The 22,946-nt window shown below is 35.6% G+C and overlaps 1 pseudogene; it reads right to left on the bottom strand.

Moving 5' to 3' along the window:
- Window positions 1-21,855, bottom strand: part of LOC106983172 (D-aminoacyl-tRNA deacylase 2-like) — a 37,197-nt pseudogene extending 15,342 nt beyond the window's left edge.
- Window positions 21,856-22,946: the final 1,091 nt, after the last annotated feature.

Raw genomic sequence — 22,946 nt, 5'->3', positions numbered from 1 at the left:
ATAAATAAGCAACCATATGGAACAATCTAAAAATCATTATTCTACTTGAAAATAAGCCAGATTACGGGGAGGGAGGGAGGGAGGGAGAGAGAGAGAAAACACTGAGTGATTCTACACACAAGATTCTAAGAATACAAACTCATCTATATTTGTAATATAACTTGAAGTCTGTGATGCGTCCAGCTTTGTTTTTCTTTTTCAAGATTGCTTTAGTTATTTGGGGTCTTTTATGGTTCCATACAAATTCTGGGATTTTTTGTTGTAGTTACGAAAAATCGATGTTGGTATTTTGATAGTGATTGCATTAAATGTGGAGATTGCTTTGGGTAATATAGACATTTTAACAATATATGCTTTTCCAATCCACGAGCATGGAATGTTTTTCCATTTCTTTGTGTCATCTTCAATTTCTTTCGAAATTGTTTTATAGTTTTCAGAGTACAGATCTTTTACTTTGGTAAGGTTTATTCCTAGGTATCTTATGGATTTTGTTACAATTGTAAATGAGATTGATCCCTTGATTTCTCTTTATCCTTCTTCATTGTTGGTATATAGAAGTACATATCTACATATATTATCATGTCATTGGCAAATAGTGAAAGTTTGATTTCTTCCTTGCCAATTTGGATGCCCTTTGTTTCTTTTTGTTTTCTGATTGCTGAGATTAGGATTTCCAGGACTATGTTAAATAAAAATGGTGAGACTTTGGGCTCCCGAGTGGCTCAGTCAGTTAAGCTTCTGACTTCAGCTCAGGTCATGATCTCACAGCTCATGAGTTTGAGCCCCACGTGGGGCTCTGTGCTGACAACTCAGAGCCTGGAGTTTGCTTCGGATTCTGTGTCTCCCTCTCTCTCTGTCCCTCCCCCACTCACACTCTGTCTCTGTCTCTCAAAAATAAATAAATATTAAAACAAGTTTTTAAAAATAAAAGTGGTACGACTTGACATCCCTGTTTTGTTCCAGACTGTAGATGAAAAGTTCAGTTTTTCCCCATTGATGATGATGATATTAACTGTGGGTTTTTGTATATGACCTTTACAATGTTGAGATATGTTCCCTCTATCCCTACTTATTGATGTTTTTTCAGATTTTTGTAGTGGTTACTCCACAAAGGACTTGAAACCAAATGCTTCTGTTTTTTTGACTTAGGTATCAAAATATTGGGATAGTTTTTTTTTTTTTGGTTATTTCTTTTTAGAATATTAGTTATTACTGCCCTCATTTTTGTCTGAAAGTAGTGTTGGAGAATATGGATAGGACAGATCTAGAACTGCTGATCATTAGGGAAATATTAAACTATTAATAGTATTTAGAGAGAAAATAGAAAAATATACTACTTTTGTAACAGTATTTTCTTTCTAGTACTCAAGTTATTTATGTGCATTTTTTTATATACTCTAAAAAAAGGCAGTATATCTGATTCATATCTCACTCATGACATGCATGAATGTATGCTTAATAAATGATGTAATTAATTTCTATAGCTTGCTTCTCTTGCAGGGTAAGTTTTTTTTTTAATTTTTTATTTTGTAATGTTTACTTTTGAAAGAGCATGAGTGGGAGAGGGGCAGAGAGAGAAGAAGACAGAGAATCCAAAGCAGGCTCCACACTGTCAGCACAAAGCCCGTCGTGAGGCTCAAACCCACCAACTGTGATATCATGACCTGAACCAAAGTCAGACACTCAACCAACTGAGCCCCCCAGGTGCCCCAGCGTCAGTTTCAAGGATAAGAAAAAAGAGAAAAGAATCTCATATATCTTTAAACTCTTTTTTTATTTCCTGAAGTTTAATTCTTTCTGAATTAGGAAAACCAAGCAAACAAAAATATACCCTCACTCTCAGTGTTGGTTTCCATTCTGGCTCCTTCTCAGTCTCCTCTCTATATGGCACTAACTCTGGTCTTTCCAAGGCCCCAGATTTACAGAGCAAGGAAGCCAAGGTTCAGGAGTCCTCACTGGTGTGTTCTTCCCCAGTGGTTTGTATGGTAACGAGACCAACCAGACTGCTTTATCAAATGTAGAAGATATGTGCCAGCATGCATGCCATCACCCTTCTCTTTATTGTACTTCTCTCTCTTGAATTTAAATTTTAGATCTATCATCCTTCTGGGGAGGATAACTAAAGATTAAGAAAAATAATGTTCTCTAACAGAACTCTACTTCAGTGGTTCTCCACCCTGGTTTACATGGGAATCCCCTAGAAAACTTTAAACATCATGACCAAGCCGCCACAGAGAAAAACCTAATAAAGTTGATGTGGGAAGGGACATCAGTATTCTCACATACAGTCAATTTGACAATCAGTGACTTGGGAGCTACCTGGATCACCTGCTCAAAAAATGACAAAATGATCTGAAGATAACAAAAAGAAACATAACTAAAGCTCATTATCTCCAGCCTTGCCTCATTTGAGAATTATGGGTATGATTTATCTTTTCTTAATGACCCATTAAAAAGGTTTTATAATGGGGATGCCTGCGTGACTCAGTCAAATGGCTCTTGATTTTGGCTCTGGTCATAATCTCATGGTTCATGGAATCGAGCCCCATATCACACCCACACTACGTGTAGAACCTGCTTGGGATTCTCTCTTTCCCTCTCTCTCCACCCTTCCACCACTTGCACTTTGTCTGTCTCAAAATAAGTAAATGTTAAAAAAAAAGTGTTTGCAATCGCTATCTATGTGATATTGAAAATTACAAATTTAAGCAGCGACAACTCCCTGAACTGCCTCAAGATGAATGTGACTGAGGGATGCTACACATGGTTATATGCGTACACTCTCACATGCACGTTTTATCCAAGGGAATCTATTTTCACCTCAGATTCCTTTCATCAAAGAGAACCTAATCTATTGTTTCCCATTATGATTGTGCAATCAAGAAAGAAGAATATAAGACATGGAGAATGCATTGTCCGTGATTGAAAAAAACGCATTAATCTAGTAAATACACAGAAATAGCCTTTCAGTTCTTCCAGTATATGCTTTAAGTGCATACACCTACATAGTTTTACTTTGTAGCCCCTCCCACTCCTAGTTAACATAAGATCTGTTCTTCACCTGAAGATTTCCAACCACTGGTGTTTTCAAGATTATAGTCCTGTAAGAGCAGAGTGGCTACGCTTATACATAATTCAAATGGGAAATATAAGTTTTTTTCAAATTTATGTTTGGCTATTTTTCCAAATTTGAGTTCATTATTAGCCATAATTGCTAAGGGGAAAACATTATATCCTTTCTTAAATATGAGACACAAATATTTTATTTAGAAAAATAGAACCTGAGGGGCTCCTGGGTGGCTCTGTGGGTTAAGTGTCCAACTTAGGGTCAGGTCATGATCTCACAGTACTGACACCTCAGAGCCTGGAGCCTGCTTTTGATTCTCTGTCTCCCTCTCTCTCTCTCTGTCCCTCCCCTACTTGTGTTCCATCTCTCTCAAAAGTAAATAAACATTTAAAAAATTTAAAACATAGAACCTGATATTTCTCTGTACAGCATCCACTTGAGAAGCTTTCTTGTTTATATTCCCATGACTTTTTAAAAGAAATCTTTCAATTTTATTGACTATATTTTCTGTTTGCTTATGTTAATTTATATGATCTATCACTATGGTTTTATTGGTAAAATTTCCTTCTCAAAAAGTTGGAACAAAATGTTGTATATAAACAGATTAATCACTGAATTCTAATAAAAGAACTCAAATTTACCTTCCAAGTTCACTGAGTTTGTGCATTAAGTCAATCAATCAGTCAGTCAGTTAGTCAATAAATGTTAATTGAGAACCGGTCTCTGCATATGATTAGGTTTGGGGCCAGAAAAACTAACACTAACACACATTCAAAGAAGGCAGTAAAGTAGTGAAATTTCTACACTTACTGTAATTGTAAACTCTTAAGCTTAAGGACTTAATTAACACTTTAAATTAGTAAGTAATTCAAGCTCTAACTTCTATTACTGAAAATCAGGTAAACAAACCCCATATTTCTCCATTGTCTTACATTTAACAATATTTGGTTATGACTATACATTTGTTGTGTTACGTATATCCCACTTTGATTTATGTAGACAAATGAGAGATCAGTTGTTCTCATGCAGATAATAGTCAAAATCAGATTTAGTATGAAAGTCTCCCCAAATTATTTCCTATTACTGAATGTATGTTCTATAAACCACATACGACCAACTCTAATAATGTCAAAACACAAAGAAGTATATAAAAAATGTTCCAAAACACAAGATTGATCATATCCAGAAGCCAAAGGAATAAGAAAATAATGCTTCAACATGTTCAGGAACTCAAAGGAATCCCACAATGCTGAGATCACTGTGGTGAAAAGTTCCTCCCTTCTAAAAATGGAAATAAAGGGCCTAAATCCTGAGCATGAGGGATTTTATTTCTAAAATAAGTTTTTTATAAATTCATTTTGGCTAAGGACAAAAGGAAGGTTGGTAGATTGTGCAGGGCTTTTACATTTAGACTCCTATTCTGTTTTAATACAAGGAGACACAATTGAAAGCATTGGACTCAGACTAGAGTGACCATCTAATTTATCATCCAAACCAGGCAATTTTGTGAACAAAAGAGGAACTACTGATCATTAGGCTGGACAATACACAAAATCTCGAACTCTCCTGTGCTTTCCACGACATAGGGTCATGCCTATTGCACACAGACCTGAAGTTCTAACCCTATTTTTTTTTACCTAACTAGGTATAAAAATTTGTGGAAATTTTATAATACATCTTGTATCTCAATGCATAGAATTAAACCTGAAAATATGCACCATGTGTCTGTGACACATTAATCATTCAAAATATGGTAGTTATTCCAGGAGATCTATTTTTTCTTTTGGCATCTTTGATCTAAATTCTGTCAGACATAAGATATTTCAAATTTTTCTATTGCCAAATTTTCTCTATATGTTCGTGAAGATATTCCAGGATATCTTTACGAAATATAGTCGTGCCTGTCATCACTGCCATGAGAGGAACGTGCCCATTCTACAAGGAGAGAGACATGTGGAGGAGAGCCATCTCAGGCAAGCTCAAGCTAAGTCAGCTGATGTATATATATATATATATTTTTTTTAGCTCAGGGGCCAAGGAACTTTCTTCCATAAAGGAAAAGGCAGTAAATATCTTCAGCTTCAGGGCCATATGGTCTCAATACCAACTATCAACTCTGCTGTTGTACAACATAGTCTTAGATAACATAAACCAACAGCCATAGCTAAATTCTAATAAAATTTTACTCCTAGAGACTGAAATTTGAATTTTATATTATTTTCATGTGTTGCACAATATTTTCCCTTGTTTTTTTCAACCATTTAAAAATGTAAAACCCATTCTTAGTTTTAATGAATTATACAAAAATAGTTTTCAAGCCTTATTTGGCCATTAGGCAGTAGTTTGCGAACCCCTGTGTTACTTTGTTGTTTATTCATTTACTATTGAAATAAATATACTTGAGCTTATTGTTTACTTTTACATGTCACTGAAGTTGGTAAATTTTTGTAATTTAGAGTTATTTTACTAACAGCGAATTGATACAACTTCAGTACAGAATAGCCGAAGATTGTCAGTGTATAAACATTCATATCAATATGTGTACACGATTTTGGCAACTTATCACCTTTGCATGTAGTAGCACAATGTCAGTTGTGGTTGATTTGAAAACTGTGCTAAGAAAGAACCATAAAGTCAGGTAGTATTTTGACATTTTTCACCTGTCTTCTGGAAATTGAAAACAAGCAAACCAGCTATTTTGTTGGTTGAAAGTGAACACAGCATCTATTTATTACCTTTGGACTGAGAATTGCCAGAGCTCACTTTCCTCCTTTCCTTCTGAAACTGTAATGACCAGCTTTTAAGATCAATCAGCCTGGGTCCTTAAGTGACCATGTTTGAGATGCCCCGTTTCTGTCTGCTAATGGACATCCAGCATGAATGAGAATTGTTAACTTAATTAAACAAAGAGGCCATTAGACTGAGGTGGCTTTAATGCCTCTGTAGCCTACATAAGCAAACCAAAATCTAAGCCAGTATATCCTGCAAGGTTACGAAATCAAAACCTCAGGACAACCAATCTCAAATAGCCAGCTAAGTTTTTCCATATAAGGCAAATGCTTAAACTACAGCCAATCATAATTTCCTGGTTCTGCTTCCATCACTTTTCTATAAAGGTCTCTCAGAGCTCCTGCCAGTAGTGAGCTCCTAACCATTTCTAGTTCAGCACTGCCAGATCATGATTTTTGCTCAGATAAACTCATAGTTTTTTAGTACAGGAATTAACCAGAATGAAAACTGTTTAGTCGCATAGATTTGGGACTGTTTGCTGTCACCATGTAACCTGGTATGATGTGTGCATACATAAACAGTAAAAATTTAGTGCTGTATTTTAAGTGCTGTATTTTAAAGATAAATATACATATTGCAAAATAAAATAGAATACTTTTAAAAGTTGTTGTTGTGGTCTTCCTATTTAAAAGGCAAATATTGTTTACTTTTCAAGACCATATCACTGAGCTACAAATTTTACAGGTCCCAAAATTTTCTCCACGGGAGATTAAATACAGAACTCCAGAAAATAAATATAAATGTCAAATAGGATATTTAGGCAGATATGTTTGGCTGTCACCATCAAATTTTAAAACTGCTAATGTGGACCAAAGCAGTTCCTTTACATACAGTAAGCTTCTATCATCAGAAAGTCTAAAGCAAGTCTATTACGGTCCATAAAGAAATACCATAAATTGTTCTTCCATACAAACAAAAAGCAAATAAATGACACGTTGGATGAATTTTTCTTATCTACAAGTAATTCTTATATTGCTCAAAAGGAGTTGAGGTCTGGTGACTTGAAATAATGCAACTGTTAACCTAGGAGTGGTTGTGTCTTTTCTGTGCCCTAAGTTGTTGCTCAAAGCACATTAGTATAAATTTTGCATTTCAAGTATGCTCTCTTGATTTAAGGAATGAAAGGGCAGACAAGGAACCACCACACACTTTTCTTGCCTTTTACCACACAATCAATTGCATTCAATCTGTTGCTAGAAATCCTCTAGTGCTGCTTGGCCCTAAATCACCGGTATTCAAAGGTTTATTGCACATTCACACTCGCTTGTCATTTGCAGGAAGTCTAATTGAGAGAATTTACAGTTGGTTGAGTGTTTCATTTAGATTGTACATGTTTAATAAAAGCTTTTTAAGTTACTAATCTCAGCTCAGGAAACAACAAAAGTGCTTGAGGGTTAAAGAATAAAACATAGCAGGTAAATGTTATTGTGTGACATTTCCTTATAATGTTTCCGAGGAACTGCATTTACTGGCTTTGAATTGTTTTTACACATCTAACTCGCTTTGCTGGAAAAATTGAGCCTATTAGCTATACCACGTGACAGAAATGTGATGGTAGAATTACTTCTCAGTCAAAATGCTGTGGTTAGCTGAAAATAGTGTCAATAATTATTGCACTCGAGAAGAAAACTTAAAATAATATCTCCAGTGAAATAATCTTGAGCATCTTTTCATAAAAATAAATCTAATTAAATGTTAGGAACTGATTTTAGCCTATGTTACCGTGCCATCATCTTGAAATGGGACCCTGATTTTCAACTTGCATTATTGAACCATATGCATTGTTTATGGATGGTACTGCGCAGAGGGGACTCATTTCATGCAAATGATCCTTGTTGCTATTTAGCCTTATATTTCAAAGAAAATGTGAAACTATGTAGTAAAAAAGACCACAATGTTAAGGTTCAAAAATGTGACATGATAAACTTCCCAGATATATCAACATCTGAATTCTTCTCTCTGTTTTGACGTGGCTAAAATTGTTTATACACATAACAATAAGAAAAATTAGACAGTGCTAATAAGCAATGCTAAAGGACAAAAAATCAAATATGTAGACTAGCTCTTTTAGTACACAGTTGAGAACCTGCCTGCCTTCTCAGTACTCAGTGAACATTAGTCCCTTGCTATTTTCCTTAGTTTGGTGCACCAAATGCTAATCCTACTGCATGACACGGAGTAGCTCTTTAAACTCCATTGTTTCTAAATAAACTCCTCTCTTAAATAAAAGTGTGGATCCACCATTACCACCTAGCTCAATTGGATTAGAATTTGCATTTAAAAAACACATAATTTGCAAATGGTGTTGATGATAACACGAGGCATGAAACACATTAGTGTATTAGGATAGAACCATTTGTCCTTAGAATTAAATTTACAGTAGACAAAATAAAGAAAAGCATTCTCTAAACAGATGGCTAAAATTACTAATACCAAAAAAAAAAATAATAATGAAAACATTCTCACTAATTAGACTGTTGGACAACATTTCTCTAGAAATATTTTAATGAGTTTTAATTGTAATTGATTTTGATCCAGATTCACTTATTTTCATTTTGGAAAGCTTCAAGCAGAATGATGCAGGGAAGTACTTTGACAACATGGACGAGAGTATTTCAAAGCGAAATCGAGAGTTTAGACTTCTCTTTCATCCACTCAATCATTGAGCAAATTATATAATTGTCTACATGCTAGATATAGAGCAGTGCACCAATATGCTTCCTGTGTTCCTGAAGCAGACATTCAAATGGAAGAAAGAGATAAACAAGTAAATGTTTTCTTCATGAGTTCCATGGAGAAAAATAAAGTTATAAAGAGAGGTCAGAAGTGGGGTACAGACAGTACGCTTCTTTAGAGTATCAGAGCAGGTCTCACTCATGATGTGATATTTGAACAGAAACCAAGGGCAAGTGAGGGAGTTAACCACATGGATCACCAGGGAGAAAAACTATCAACATCGGTAGTCTAGTTCTGTATTAAGCCAAAATCAGCTATGACTACATAAACAGCAATGTGCACTAGAATTGTTTCTTGAGTCATCAATTCGCTGAACGCTTTATTCAACACAGCACCACATCTGCCATCCCTATCTTCATTCCCTTCCCTTTTCTTTCTGAGCCAGCTTCAGCTCTCACCGTGGCTTTCCTCACACGAGGCCCTGTGCGCAATCTGCTTAACTACTGTTAGGACACATCAAATAGCTTCAACTGCTGCATCCTTATTCCTGCCTGATTTTGTCTGTGTAACCATGGTAGGCTTGAAAGAGAGAAGAAATTCACCTACTTTCTCTGAAAGTTGGTTTGAATGTTTTCCATCTTATCGTGCAGTAGCTTCTTCGATATTTGTATGTCATCTGTTAATGCCTTTGTTTCTTCACTACGTGTGTATTCAAATCAATCAATAAAGACATCCTTGCTTCCCAACAACTGCACACTTGCCATTACTTCTTCTTAGCAAATAAGTACATGTTAGTTTTCTACTGCAATTGTAACAAGTTACTATAAACTTGGTGGCTTACAACAACAGCTATTTATTATCTCACATTCTGTGTGGGTCAGAAGTCCAGGAGAAGCACAGCTCAGCTGTGCATAGAGTCTCACAAGGCTGAAGTCAACATGTCAGTAAGGCTGCCTTCTTATCCCAAGACTGTAGGGATGAATTTGCTTCCAAGCTCATTTAAGTTGTTGGCTAAATTCACTTATTTGCAGCTAGGGGAGAGAGGTCCCTGTTTCATCCCTGTCAGCCCCAGGGCCTGACTTTCCTGTTAGAGGCTGCCCACATTCCTCGTTCTGTTTTACATGTGGCCCTTCCTGCAACAGCAAGGCTGCTCCACACATTCGGAATCGCTAACCTCTTCTGCACTGTTATCTCTCTTCTGCCACCCCACCCAAAAATGTAGTCTTTCTCTGAGTCCACCAGAGAAACTTCTCTACTTTAAAGGACCTAGGTGTTTACATTGGGTCTACCTGGATAATCAAGTATAATCTCCCTATTTTAAGGTCAATTAATAATTTTTTTTAATGTCCACTTACTGATTTTGAGAGAAAGAGAGAGAGTGCAGGGCAGGGGCAGGGAGAGAAATAGGGATAGAGAGAACCCTAAGCAGGCTCCAAGCTCAACTCAGAGCCCAACGCAGGGCTCAATCTAACAACTAGGAGATCAGGACCTGAGTTGATATCAAGAGTCATATGTTTAACTGCCTGAGCCACCCAGGTGCCCCAGTTGCTTAGCAATTTTGATTCCATCTGTAAAGTCCCTTCACAACAGAAACTAAATTAGTGTTTAAGAACGGTAATCTTGGGGGAACACCTTCAGAATTTAATCTACCATAAAGTGCTAGCACCTTATGTTAGTATGTGTTGTCATAAAAAGAGCAGCTGTTAAAGCTGGTAACTATTAATATCTTTACGCTATAGATGGAGAAAGTGAATGCAATTTAAGTAACTTCCCCAATGTTCTTTACCCAGTGAGACCTGGAACAGGAATTAAATCTATGTCTGTATGATTCCAGAGCACATGTTCTTCCTCAAAGAATGGCATGCTCTTCTTCAAACAATGAATGGCGATGTCAGATACACCTTGATGAGCAGGAATCGAGGCAATGGTTCTAAGTTAAGCTTGATTAAGCAACTACTTTGAGGTCAGATTATGGATTAGGTACCTGAAAGACTTCTCTGTAGCACAGTAAATAGTAATCTTCTACCTGGAAATGCATTGCATTTGAAACTACTGGTGGTCCTTTTAAAAGTACAGTATTCTTTTTGTTTGTTTCTTTAGATAATTTTGTTCACATTATTTTAACTCATGAGTTAAAACAATCACCTCTCCATTTAAAAGAATAATTTTATATTTAAATATAAAGGAAATAGATTAAAGCATTAATTAGAAGAATACAAAATATGTATATCCCAATACTAGAATTATGTCATGATTCTTTAAAAGGCATATGTTATTTTAATAATCAAGTGACAATTAAAAAGATAACCACTTTAATGTTGTGAAAATAGTAATGAGATTTTTAACATCAGTTCTAGATCACTAATATATATATACACATGTATATACATATATGTGTATATATATATACAGCAGCGTTTCATATTTATAAGTTTCAGTCATGAACTTCAGCTTCTACATATCATTTGTTTATTCTAGAAATTTTGACTAAATGTAAGTAAATGAAAACACAATTAGAAATCATAGATAAGGATTTCCAAGCGCAAATTAAAAAAAAAAAAAAGAGGCGAGTTTGGCAATACTCATTTAATTTATAGTCAGACTAAAAAAATTGTAAACATACTTGCATTTGTAGCCAAACTAGATAATTTGAGGGCAGAATATTTTAAAAGCACTAATAGTAACTATTTTTTCCATTATTCAATGAATAGATTAATATACTAGATATTGAAGAAAACATTCCCTGACTTACATTATGGATTACGGTTGTATAGCCTTTAGAATAGTTTGAATTCCAAGACTGCAACATTTTTCAGAGAAAATAAAGTGAACATAAAGTAAACATACTGTTTACATTTTAAATTCAATGCTATGTTTTTCACAAAAGTCTTTTATTGTATTGTAATTTGAAGAAAAAAAGAAATGATGCACTTGGGTCATTTTCTCAACTCATATTACCTAGTTAATTAGATTAATATACAGAATCCATTGATCAGCAAATTGTCATTACTTGTAATATAGAATCTGTAACCTTGCTCTTTTAAACTATAGGTCTTCTCAAATTTAAGAAAAAAATTGCAATCACAGTAAATATTTTTAAAAGATGAATGCTTATACCAATAGGGATTAAACACAGTAAGGATTCTCCTCATAATTATTGACAATTTTTAAATTTTTTCTTTTTAAAAATTTTTTTAATGTTTATTTTTGACAGAGAGAGAGAGAGAGAGAGAGAGAGCGAGCATGAGTTGGGGAGGAGCAGAGAGAGAGGGAGACACAGAATCTGAAGCAGGCTCCAGGCTCTGAGCTGTTAGCAGAACGGGGCTCTAACTCACCAGCCATGAGATCATGACCTGAACCAAAGTCAGACACTTAACCAACTGAGCCGCCCAGGCTTCCCGCAAAATTTTTTAATTTCTATTAGTCGACAAGAAAGATAATCTTTGCATTCACTGATATGTTGGTTACAGAGAATAGAATAAAATTTGAGGATTTGTCTAGTACATTGGAAACTTAAAAATCTTAGCTTTTAACACCTTTATAACTTTAAGGATTTGCTATTTTCTATACCCAATACACATGCACACACATATACACACACGCACACGTACACACATCCACCACAAAAAACTCAGCTGGAGACAAGTTAAATCTCTGTAGGGACCAGAACCTCTCTACACTAGCCGACTGTGATTTTCAACTTATTTCCAGGCCACCCGTCTAGTTTTCTGGGTAGTCAGATTTCTTTCCACTAGCTACTGCCAGAGGATGTGTTCAAAGACCTTAGTTCTGGGATTCCGCTTGGCATGCACAGGGTTACTCAGAGAAGCGACTCTGCAGTGTTTTCATAGTATAGTATAGAAATGGAGGTTTGCGTGTATCAAATCCTTGACAAATGTTCCAGGCAGTTAAGTAAAACTTTGTTTATATTGCGTGCCTCTCAACAGAAATTAAGAGCTGTGGAAACAATTCACGCAAGTGGTTGGCAATCTTCTCTCGTTCTCTCTTAGTGAATATGACAAGCTCACCTGCTGTGGGAGGCTGAAAATAAAGGACAATCTCACCACATTAATAAAACATGAGCCACAACTGAATCTGAGGCCAACTAAACCACCAGAGACCTAGTGTGACGCTTAATTTTGTCGATGATGGAAGTACTTTAGCCTGAGGTAACTTTCGTGGAGGCCATATTTGCGTGCAAACCTTCACTTAAAGCACTACAGCTGGGCAGAGTTAATGTTCATAGGGGTGTAAACTTACAGTAAAAGGCAGGAACTGCATAAGATGTTACATTGCTCAAGCCAGTCAACTTTGGTAGTGGCCTAATGTTTTATTGAAGCTCATTCCTCCTCACAGGAGATCTGAAAACCCACTTAGTGCCCTCAGAAAATTGTCTGTTTTGGCTGCATGGACTGGTTCCTAATCACAGAAAGATAAAAACATCAAAATAAGCTAATAGGGTTTTGCCATGAAATACGGTCCCGGGAGAGCGAGAAGTAAAACGGGAAGGTTTCTGGGGGATCTATTAAGTTCAAGGGTTTGGTGAGGTTAAGGGAACATGCTCCCATACAATGAAAGGAGGAGACAGAAAAGGCATACGAGTAAAAGGGGAAGTTAAGAAGAAAAAATAAAAAATATATTCTTTAGGAAATGAAAAAAAGACCCAGTAAATTAAGTAAAACCATTCTTAAATTATGTATCAGTCAGTGTTTGAAAATGATGCTGAGGCATTGAAACAGAATTATGGTGATGGCTCATATGAAAAATGTTCCTTGGAAAACAGTTTTAAATAAGAAATCATGATACAATGCCACCAGAGAAAAGACATTTTGTGAAAGAAAATTTTGCCTTCTGTCAATTAGATATTCCAGGCAAAGATTTCAAAATTATGTTTTCACTTATTTCCATGTTCGTTCCTTGAGAATGAGAAAATAGGATTTCTTTAAATTATATTCTCAACCAAACAGTGTTTAAAAATGGAAATATGGAAGAGAAAACATATAAAATGATTGATTATTGGAGAACCTTGGGATTTCTTGTTGATCTCATCTCCAGCTACTTAGGAGATTTCAAACAAGGGCTTATGGAAAGAAGTCTATAAAGAAAATAGTGCAACTTACAGAGTTAATACTTCTGAGTCTCCGTATGCTTCAATTTGTCGTGAGTAGACTATCCCCATGGTTTAGAAAGTAAATGTTTTATCACCTTTTGTGCAACAGCAAAGTTTTATATCTAATAACTCCCAGAAATTCTTTCTGGGAGGTTCATAAATTTGTTACATAGGGCGCTGATGGTTTTGGTAAAGGTATTAGAGCACAAATTTAGAATCATATATTCTCACATTTGCAAACGTATCCATGTCATTGTCTGCACTTTCTTAGTTCCATAGCAAAGAAGGGTTTTAAGGAAAGAATAAATTATATAAATGTGCACTACCTTGACAGTTCTTGTCTTATATTGTATTTATTGTGAACCTGAGCCAAATTCAGATTTTTAGAAATGATCACTGAGGTAAAAATTCTTACTGTTCTTTCAAAACCGAATAAAACATTACTTCGGGGAGCACTGCAAATCACTTCCCCCTCTAGCCGAATTCAACCAGCATAGGCATTTTGTGTGGCTCAGACTTTTTTTTTTCTCCAATTTTTAATAGCTTGATCCAACTGTTAAAAATTGAGATGCTTTGGAGAGCCTGGGTGGCTCAGTTGGTGAAGCATCTGACTCTTGGTTTCTGTTCAGGTCACGATCTCACGGATCGTGAATTCGAGCCCTGCATCGGGCTCCGTTCTGTCAGTGAGGAGCCTGCTTGGGATTCTCTTTCTCTCCCTGGAACTCCTCTGCTTGTTCTCTCTCTGTCTCTCTCTCTCATTCTCTCTCAAGATAAATACACTATAAAAAATTTAAAAATTGAGATGTTTTATATTCCAAGTCTGAATTCCAGCTTCCCTTGGAAGTCAGAAGATCAGCTTCTACCAGCTACTACTACCCACCCACCATATCAGTTGTGATCTATCAGGTGGAACACTGCCAAGACTGAGCCCTATGGCCAGCCTTTTCCAACCCAGTACTTCTCCATCTTCCCTGTGGTCTTACTTACAATGAGACAAAACCTCTTTGCCATCTATTGTCACTCTTGCCCTATTTTTTAAAATTATTTTTTTCTGGTTTTTTTTAAGGTTTTAAATTGTTTTACTCTATATCCTTATCTGTATTGAACATTGGAAAATGTGTATGAGTCTTCCAGTTCAAAAGCATAGCAGAGCATACTTCCTTGTGCATATGAAGAATGCGTCTAAAAAAAAAATAGAATGCAACTAAGTGTAATATAATATATGCACCCCTATCTTCCACATAGACTACTCTTTCACCTCTCTGTCCCACAAGGCATTCATATTTCAACGCTTTTAAATCCTTGTTAGAATGTTAATCTCTTTCCTGTGAACCTCTAAAGCATTTCTCATGAAACCTACGTTGTACTTCACCATGGATATGCCTCTTCCCTCTTAACAGACTCAGGGATCTTTGAAGACAAGCCTCATGCCATACTTCTATTTTGTAGCCCCCAAACCACTTGGTTTAACACTGCTAAATAACTTTAACAATTTTTTTATTAGAACTAATGTGTGAAAATGAAACTAGTTAAGAAATACCACATTTTTTAAATTTTTTTTTTTAAGAAATACCACATTTAAATGGCAAGGTACATTAAAGGATTACTATCCAAAAAAGTTCTAGCATCTAGATGAGATGAGTTTGCCCACTACTGGATTTAATAATTATATCTCTCCTTTCTTTAAATACAATTAATAAAGCAGTGTTATATACAGACATTCTTTACTGTAGTTTTGTCCACTAGGACTTTTCCTCAAGATTCTTCTTGATTTGGGGCACCTGGGTGGCTTGGTCAGTTAAGTGCCTGACCTGATTTTGGCTAAGGTTATGATCTCACAGTTTGTGAGTTTGAGTATCACATCGGGCTCCATACTGAGAGTAAGGAGTCTGCTTGGGATTCTCCCTTTCCCTCTCTCTCTGTCCCTACCTGTTCACAGGTGTGTGCATGCTCTCTCTCAAAATAAATCAATAAACTTAAAAAAAAAAAAAAGACTCTTTGATTTGCCAAATACAGCTCATAATTTGAAAGTGGAGTAAGATATAGAATGACATTTTTAAAATTCTCTTTCACCCTGGATGAGACATTTTATGATTGCATCGTATTTTTTTTAGAAGTAACTTTACCTCTGCCTATAGTTGAAATAGAGACTTATGTGTTAATTGACCCAGAAATATTTGGTACATTCATTTAATATTTAATGGGTTATATGCAAGAATTATTTTCTATTAACTTCAATAATTACTATGATAAATAAAAAAATAATAAAAAATAAAAAAATAATTACTATTAAATATCTAGGATTACCCCAAAATCAAAGAGAAACTTGAATAGTTCAAGCAAACTATGGTTATTGCTATAGCACTCCCTAGATAACTCTCTAGAGAATACTTTTTATGCTATCATTCACAATGTGTTAATATCTAAAATCATTTCCCATTGGGTTCTCTCACATGCTATAAAGTTTACATTATTAAAATTAATTAGATATGGGGCTATGTAATAATACGAACTATAAAAATAACTTATGAATTATTTTCCATATGCCAGGCATGATGACAGATTTGAGATGTATAAATATAATGCTCACAACAACCCTCATTTTGTTGATGAGGAAACTGAGACACCTAGAGATTAAGTAACATGTTCCAGGTCACCCCACTAATAAGGAGCAGAGCCTGCTTTCTACTCAGTCTGGTTAGCTTCCAAGCCTATGCTCATAAATACCATATAAAACTGGCTTTATTTATGTCAATATCATATGAAGTAATTGTGAGTTTCAATAGTTAATTTTTCCCAATTTTAAAGATATATCCTGGATATAATATTTCATGAAGAGAACATAGCTTTGTTAAATTCTGAGACAAATGTGACTATAGTGATTATTTTTAATGTGCAAAAAGATGGTCTAGTGATTCTTTATTCTTCTTTTAATAGGCACCAAATTGGTTAGTGTATGAAGTACAAGTTTAAACCAGTAATAAAATACACTTTTGCATTATCATTTATAAAAAAATCAGGCATATATTTTAGCACATTTATCAGGGCCAGAGCTGTTGGCTCTGTGTAAATGGTGAATCTATTCCTCCTGTTCCTTGCAAAGTTGGCTGTTTTTTCAAATTTTAGGCCCTGGCATAGATATTGCCTCTCTTGATGTCCCACATACTTTGCACACATTTGACTATCACTCCATTAATTTCTTTCAGAGAATTCCTCTAAACTCATGTTTACATAAAAGTTTGTATATATGTGTATTATTTCTTTCCCAGATTAGAGGATAAATTTACAGAATGTGGAAACCATGTGTATTACATTCACTGAGGCATATAATATCATAGGGATTGGCATGAAGAAATGTGTTGCATAAAAGATTTTCAATTAGCTGTAAGTAGTTTGATACTAAAATATAGAGGGTTGGCAGTTGTGAATTGGTGAGAACCCAGTAAGAGATCAATTGCAGAGAAAGCCAAAATGTATTCCATACAGTCTATCATACTGTAGGTAGTTTCAGTAATACTCTTTAGTGTTTCCAAACCATTTTCTTACATATTTCAATCAATGCAACTTTTGAGCATACCTTTAAACATAAAAATTGTCAAAATATAATTTCATCTCCACTGCTACAACCTTGGTCCAAGCCACCATCATCTCTCACTTAGACTCCAGCAATAGTGTCCTAATTGGTCTTCCTACTTCTACCCTTACTCCCCTACAGTCTCATCTTGGCACTTAAGTCAGAGTGAATCAGATCATGTAACTCCTCTGATCAAATCCTTCCATGGTTCCTCAACTCAGTAGAAGCCAAAGCCCTCACAACAACCTACATAGCTCTAAAGATCTGGCTTCCACTTAAATCTCTAATTCCTATCCTACTTCATTCTACCTCCCTTTCTTTACTCCAATCATTCTATGTACTTTTTGTTTTTTGAAATGGTATACAAATACACACCTTAAGACTATGCATAGGGTGATTCCTGTGTCTAGATTGCTATTCTTTGAGGTATCCACATAGAGAACTCCCTCACCTTCCTCAGATCTGTGTTTAAATGCCATCTCAGTGAGGACTATTCAGACAACATGATTTAAATTGCAACTTAATCCCTCAAAGCCTTCAATACCATTTCCCCTGCTCAGTTTTTTTTTAACCATACAATTTATCATCTTCTAACACATTTCAATGGATTACTTTCTTGTCAAGTATCTTAAGGCAAAATATCCTTCTCTGACCATCTGACCTAACAGGGCCAATGGGATGTAAATAGATGTGATGTAAACAGAAGCTTTGCACAAGTCTGAGGTTCAATTTGTCCCTAGGACTCCCAAATTCTGGGAGGAGTACATGTCTGAGCAGTTGCTGGTCAAAAGAGAATGAGGAAACCTGTGGGACAGAATCCAATCTGCAGCCTCAAGTCAAGCCCAGGCTACATGAACCCTGAAGAAAAATCACCTGAATCCACTGACAGACCAAACATCAAGAAAAACAATTATTTATTGCTATAAGCCACCAGGTCTTATGGCAACTCATAAATTATTATTGTGGGAATAGCTGACAAATATATGTGGAATATATTTATCTGTTTTATTTCCTATCTCTCTTCCTCTCTGTTTCTTCCATAAACACAGGTTTACATTATTTTGTATTCCCAATGCATAGCACAGGAAATGGTATGTGGTAGGCACTTAACAATAGTTAAATGAATAAATGAATGTATGATAGCTAATTCTAATGTCACAGTATACAATTAGAATGAATCCTCCTTCATACACATAGGATGCACATTTGTATTTTGAAGAATATCAAAACCCCAAGAGTAATTATAATTTTTAAAATTATTTGAAGATGTGAAAATTATTCTAAATTGTCTTATGCAGAATAACACATAAGAATAGCTAGATACAAGGAAAAAAAAACTGAAAAAATCCCACAAACATGTAGAAGCTAAACAACATACTACTAAACACATTTGAAGAAATAAAAAGGAAATATAAAAATACATGAAGGAAAATGAAAACACAATGGTCTAAAATCTGTGAGAAGTAGCCAAAGCAGTTCTAAGAGGGAAGTTTATAGTAATATACACCAGTGTCAAAAAACAAGAAAGATCTCCAAATAAACAACCTAACCCTACACCTAAAGGAGCTAGAAAAACAACAAAGCCCAAAGGAAGTAGAGGGAAGGAAATGGTAAAGATTAGAGCACAAATAAATGAAACAAAGACTCAAAAAGACAACAACAAAAAATCATTGAAGCAAAGAGCTGGTTCTTTGAAGAGATAAACTCGATACATCTTTAGCTGCCTCATCAAGAAAAGAGAAAAAAAGGAGAGGACACAAAATCAGAAATCAAGGAGAAATAACAACTGACACCACAGAAATACAAGGAACTATAAAAGAATATTAACAAGAATTGTATGCTAACAGATTAGACAACCTAGAAGAAATTGATAAATTCCTGGAAACATGTAATCTTCGATAACTGAATCATAAATAGAAAATTTGAACAGAGCAATTACAAGTAATGAAATCGAATTGGTAATCAAAAACTCCCAACAAACAAAAGTCCAGGAATAGACAGCTTTGAAGGTGAATTATTCCAAACATTTGAAGAGATCATACTTATTCTTCTTAAACTATTCCAGAAAACAGAAGAAGGAGGAAAACTTTCAAATTCATTCTACAAGGCCAGAATTAGCCGGATACCAAAATCAAAGACACTGAAAAGAAAGACAAGAAAGGAAAAAACAGAAAAAAAAAAAAAACAAACCCAAAACTATAGGTTGATATCTCTCATGAACATAGATGCAAAAATCCTCAACAAAATGTTAGTAGACCACTTCAATAATGCATTAAAAAAAATAATTCACCATGATCTAATGGGATTCATTCCAAGGATGCAAGGGTGGTTCAACACTTGCAAATCAATATGATACATCATGTTAACAAGAGAACGGATAAAAACCATATGTTCATCTCATAGATACAGAAAAAGCCCCGACAAAATAAAACATCCCTTCATGATAAAAACTTTCAACAAAATGGTTTTAAAGGGAACATTCTTCAACATAATAAAGGCCATACATGTAAACCTAGGGCCAACATCATACCCTGTGGTGAAATACAGAAAGTATTTTCCTCTAAGATCAGGGACAAGACAAAGATGCCTATTCTTGCCATTTTTATTCAACATGGTACTGCATGTCCTAGCCATAGTAATCAGAAAAGGAAAAGATATAAAAGGCATCTAAATTGGTAAAGAAGATGTAAAACTGTCACTATTTGCAGATGACCTACTATACATAGGAAACCCTAAAGACTCTACCAAAAATCTACTACAATAAATAAATTAGATAAAGTTTCAGGATAACAAAATTAACACATGGGAATTGGTTGTGTTTCTATACACTAACAACAATTAGCAGAAAGAAATTAAGAGAATAATCCATTTACAATTGCACCAAAAAGTATAAAATATCTAGGAAATAAACTTAAAGAAGTAAAAGAACTAACTCTGAAAACTATAAAACACTGATGAGAGAAACTGAAGCCAACACAAACAAATGGATATTCCATGTTCATGGATTGGAACAAGTAATATTAAAAAATCTATGCTTCCCAAAATAATCTACAGATTCAATGCAATCATTATCAAAAAAAACAAACAGCATTCTTCACAGAATTAGAACAAATAATGCTAAAATTTCTGTGGAATCACAAAAGGCTCCAATTAACCCCAAAAATGGTATGGTACTGCCATAAAAATAGACACACAGATCAATAAAACAGGATAGAGAGCCCAGAAATAAACCCACACCTATATGGTCAATTCATCTATAATGAAGGAGGCAAAAATATCCAACAGGGAAAATATAGTATTTTTAATAAATGGTGTTGGGAAAAACTGGACATCTACATGCAAAAGAATGAAACCGGACCACTTTCCTATACCATACACAAAAATAAACTCAAAATGGATTAAAGACCTGAAGCCATAAACCTCCTAATAGAAAAGACAGGTAGTAATCTTTTGGAATGATGATCAGGGTCATTTATTTTAGTAAATATTAAAGTACGTGATAAAGCTACTATATTTGAGCAACTTGCACTGGCACATGGGTAAGTAAAACTCCATGAAAGAAAAAAACATAATCAAGAAGTATGACATCACCAGATGGTGAATTAGGAAACCCCAGCCTCTGTTACTCCCACCCAAAGATAAAGATTTAAGATAGCTTTCTATAAATAAAAACAGCTCTGGGAGAGCAAAGGTGTCCACTTAAGAATAAAAAACAGGGGCACCTGGGTGGCTCAGTTGGTTAAGCATCCAACTCCAGATCAGGTCATGATCTCATGGTTTGTGGGTACGAGTCCCATGTTGGAATTTGGAGCCTTATACTGACAGCTTGGAGCCTAGAGCCTGCTTTGGATTGTGTCTTTCTCTCTCTCTCTCTCTCTCTCTCTCTCTGCCCTTCCCCCACTCACATTCTGCTTCTCTCTCAAAAATAAACATTAAAAAAATTTTAAAAAAAGGAATGACAGAACAAAAAACCTGATAATAATTACACAAAAAAAGGCAGAACAGCTTCATTTTGCTTGCATCATCACATCACCCAGACTCACACTGCTTAGCACCAAGAAGGAACAAGCCAGCTAGAAAGATTTCCCTCCCACCACTGGAAAAGTGAATGCAGGGTGAATGACTAACTTCTGTAGCCATTCAGGGCACTATAGGAAAAACCCATTTAGTTTTCACCCCACCCAGAGACCAGCAACTATCAGATATACAGAGATAGCTGGAAATAAGGAAGAACAGGGGCTACCAGTAACAACCATGCAGTGGGAGTAACCACAATTTCCAGTGACCTGCTCTTCAGAGGACCCCAGGGTCTTTTGCCACTGAAGAAACCAATAGCCAGCACAGCCTCTACAGAGCCCCTACAGATTCCACCAGTTTTAGGCTCACAGGTATACATGTTTGCAGACACTACCATCTAAATCTTTCCCAGTCCCTCCCAACCCCTCCCAAAACCTGGGATCCAAACAGGCAGGCAGATAGCCCAGGCTTCTGCCACTGCACAAGTGCTAAATGCCAGTCTAGACCCCAAGGGTGGACCCCTACCATCATGTGCACACTTTTGGCACTAGTCCTCCAGCCATAGCTCAGTATGCCACTGGCCTGAATTCTGTCACTGGCCTCCACCACTTGTATGCACATTCATGGTTACATCCTGCAGCCTTAGAAGTGCACATAGACAGAAAAACCCTCACAACTGTTTGTGGGCCTGAATTCGACCCTATCTCCAGTTAGTGGCCTGCACCACTGGATTCATACATGTTAGCCATTCCATCTTTACACCTGCATGAACCTTTATAAAGCTATCAGTTTCTCAGCAAAGACTTTGCAGGCCAGGTGACTACAATGATATATTCAAAGTGCTAAAAGACAAAAAAAAAAAAGAAAGAAAAGAAATTGCCAACCAAGAATTCTCTACTCAGCAAAGTTGTTTTTCAGAAATGAAGGCAATATAAAGACATCCCTAAACACACAACAGTTAAAGGATTTCACAGCACTAGACTTTCTTTACAAGAAATGCTGAAGAGAGTTCTTCAAGCTGAAACAAAAGGACAGAAATTAGTACCATAAAAACGTGTAAAAATATACAACACACTGGTAAAGCTAAGTATATTCAGAATACTTTAATGGTGAAATATGGTGGTATGTTAACCACATACCTCGAGTATAAAAATTAAAAAACAAAGGTATTTAAAAGAACAATAACTATAAGGACACCTGGGTGGCCCAGTTGGTTAAGCATCTGATTTCAGCTCAGGTAATCTCAAGATTTGTGAGTTCAAGCCCTACGTCAGGCACTCTGCTATCAGCATCGAGTCTGCTTCAGATCTTCTGTCCCCCCTCTCTCTCTGCCCCACCCACGATCATGCTCCCTCTTTCAAAAAATAAACATTAAAAATTAAAAGAGCAATAACTATAAAAATATTAATAAATACACGATATAAAAGATGTAATTTTTGACAACAAATGTAGGGGGGAGTAAAAGGGTAGAGTTTTTATGTGTGATCAAAGTTAAGTTGTTATCAGCTGAAAGTAAACTTTTATATCTCTATCAGCTTTCAAGTAAGCCTTGGGATAACCAAAAGAAGAGATGGGAATCAAAGTATACCACACTAAAGAAAATCATCAATTCACAAAGGAAGACAGCAAGAGGCAAGAAACAAAGGAACCACATATCAGCTAGAAAACAATGAACAAGATGGCAAGAGAGAGAAAGTTCTTACAAAAGGCAT

The sequence above is a fragment of the Acinonyx jubatus genome, chromosome B1, assembly GCF_027475565.1.
Source record: "Acinonyx jubatus isolate Ajub_Pintada_27869175 chromosome B1, VMU_Ajub_asm_v1.0, whole genome shotgun sequence".
NCBI lineage: Eukaryota > Metazoa > Chordata > Mammalia > Carnivora > Felidae > Acinonyx > Acinonyx jubatus.
Note: the sequence above shows the minus strand (reverse complement) of the source record. Positions and strands in the feature narration are given on the sequence as shown.